Source organism: Apteryx rowi, unplaced genomic scaffold (assembly GCF_003343035.1).
Source record: "Apteryx rowi isolate R43461 unplaced genomic scaffold, aptRow1 scaffold_538, whole genome shotgun sequence".
NCBI lineage: Eukaryota > Metazoa > Chordata > Aves > Apterygiformes > Apterygidae > Apteryx > Apteryx rowi.
The window spans coordinates 136534-139334 of record NW_020450803.1 but is presented as its reverse complement, the minus strand read 5'-3'; the positions used below and the strand labels follow the sequence as shown (position 1 = coordinate 139334).

Below are 2801 nucleotides of genomic sequence, written 5' to 3'. Positions count from 1 at the left end.
AATAAAGTCCCTTTCCGCCTGCCATTTCTGATGAGCATGCCACTGCGACTTCAAAGATATTTAAAGCAGAGTGTATATCATTGTATGTCACTATTTATACTCTAAATACAGACCAGATCTCTCAGATACATCCACTGTCCTGATATTTATGCACCTTGTACTTGCTAAGCCAGTCCATGAGCATCTGCACTGCAGTAATGACAATCATCTATGTCTATAAAGCCAAATCCCCACTGGCACTACTATTTACATGGATTTGGCACTAGAACGTCTGGAGAATCATACCCAGGTTCTTAGCATTTCATTAACTTGAGCTGGTCTAGGAACTGTTTGACAGCATACTGTGACAAACTCCCTTCTTCCTTTCAGGTCTTCATGGGGAAGTGTTTTCAATCTGTCAACACATTTAGTTGACACAGTTCCCATGATGTCTGTTCCTCTCTTTTGTGTCCCAGCCAGTGCCAACATGAGCACAGCTGGGTGAGGTCTTCGTGCTTGTGCCTGCAGTTATTGCAACCATGAACATATAGAGCATCTGAAAAACACAGAAGACCAATGAACTCTCCAACTGTGCTGGAGATATGAATGGCTGTTATGTGCCCATAGTTTGCCTTCTTCATGTAGCAGTTCAGGAATCAGTGCAAAAGACACCTGCAGACTGCACTGGAAATAAGAGATTCATCTATGTGGATGACAATAAATGTTATTCCATCCACATAGAAGAGTTATCAGTGAGATTTCTGAAGACAGCGAGCTCTGGTGTCCCCATCTGTCTTCTTTGCAGATATTTTTCCATATGATACTTGGGAGAAGACAGTTCAGTTATGGTTTAGGGATGCCGGATGGTGGCTTTACATGCTTTGGGACCAATACCATTTGTACCACTGTGCAACATCTGCAGAATAAAAGTGAAAGCATGTACATGTAATGGCTAGGTCAGGTACGTGGAACACCAGTAAAGCCTCTCAGCAGCCAACCAGACCTACCTCTCAGAACAGTTCATATACCCTGCTTTGGCAAATCTAATCAAACTATGCAGAGTGCTGCACTAAGGCAGCTGTGCTCCTTCTGGGAGCCAAGCTAGCTCACTCATGGTATGGTCAGGTATTTTTGCACCGCACAGCAGTGCAGGCCTAGTTGAGGCAATAATTATTGCTAGGCAAACAGGGAAATACAAGGATTCCTTTTGCACTCATAAGCTTACAACATGGGGTGACGTGCATGAAAAAATATGAGTGGGGAAATGTGGGACTCTGCATATGAGTTATTTACAACTCCTGTGATTACAGGAGGGGTGGCTACTTTGTTAAAAGTTTTGTGATGTTCCCTTCTTTCTCAAACACCTGTGATAACCTGAAAGTTCCAATAAATTAACATGGTAACCAATAACACTACCTTGTGTCTTGTGACAGCTCACTCTGTCTTCCCCAGAGATGTGTCCTCTTTCCTACAGCACCTGAGCCAGCAAAGGTGGCCAGCACCTGAGCAGGCACCTGAGCCAGCAAAGGAAGATCCTGCCGAGGAAACAAAAGAGCACCTTATCTTTCCTGACCAGAAAAATAAACCTGCATAATTTCAAGGCCACAGTTATGAACTTCCTTCATCTAGATTTATTTTTATGCCCTTTTACATGCCAGCATGGTTTGAAATTCCTGCTAGCCATATGGGCAGTTCAAAGAGCAGACTGCCAGGTGCCATTCATTGAAACATAACCAAAGTGTTGTCAGCATGTGGTCAGGGAGGCAGAATGTGCTCAAACACTGAAGAATACAGGAAAACCACCCCATACACGTGGCAGGGRGAACACAACCAGCAACCACTGCTCAGCAAAGCCCTCCTCCATCTCTGTTAGGAATTCAATGTTGATATCGGAGAAGTAATGGAAACCCCTGTCCATTTCAATATGGACAAAAGGGTTTGCAACTAACTTTGTTTCTTCTTCCTTTTTCAGCAGAAGATGGTCTTAAAGCAAGAATCCTGTCACTTTGGTGTAAAAGGCCTTGTAATGGGGCAGCATTCAAGAGTAGTCCCACAGGCAATAGGAGCAAAAAGGTAGGGCTGGGCTTCAAAAGTTATTGATGAGAATTGACTCACTGAGATTCCTGATGCCAGTGATAAGCCAGTGATTTGTTTAAGACAATCAGGGCAGTTTCTCGATAGCCAGAGGCTTACTTCTTAGAAAATATGAGACCATGTTTGCTTACCTTGATTAGCCTAGTGGTTGGAAACCTTGATGTTTAGACAGGCCGAGCTGCCTTTAGTGCCAGACAGTCCTGGCAAAAGATCAAGAGCATCATTTCCCAGCAAGCCCTCAAAGGCTTCAGGCTCTCTCAGAGCAGCTTTCCTGCCATGGCTCCCGTCTGCCAAGGGGTCAAGAAGAAAAGCCTTTAAATGATGACTGGCCTCTGGGTCGACAACGATGCAGCTGTAAGAGGTTGCAGAAGCGGCTCTCTTTATTTTTCACTTTGAAAACTCTGCTTCTGAGCACGGGCTGTGCTGAGGGTGGTAGGAGAAAGACGGATGCAGAAATGCTGATGCCGGAGAACTTGCAACACAGGGGCTCTGCTCTGTCACTGTACGCAGCCCTTAGCTGTGGCTGGGGGAAAGGGCTCGCCTGGCAACACCTGGCCTCGCTCAGAGCAGGGGCGCTCGCAAAGCAGCCGTCGGAGGCCTTGCCTGCACGGCAGTTAGCTAAACCTCCTCAGCGGCGCCGGCCGGCCCAAGCCCAGCGAGGGCAGGGCGGCAGCCCCCGTGGCCGCGGCCGTGCCCGGGCCGCTGAGCGTGGCGTTGCCCCCGGGCCG

At 47.0% G+C, this 2801-nt stretch overlaps 1 long non-coding RNA gene across 1 annotated transcript; it reads right to left on the bottom strand.

Moving 5' to 3' along the window:
• Nucleotides 1–828: 828 nt before the first annotated feature.
• On the bottom strand, nucleotides 829–2535 carry LOC112973354. Its single transcript, XR_003255949.1, has 3 exons — nucleotides 2205–2535; nucleotides 1396–1514; nucleotides 829–895 (listed from the first exon to the last, which is right to left on the bottom strand). It is a non-coding gene; the product is annotated as an uncharacterized LOC112973354 (long non-coding RNA).
• Nucleotides 2536–2801: the final 266 nt, after the last annotated feature.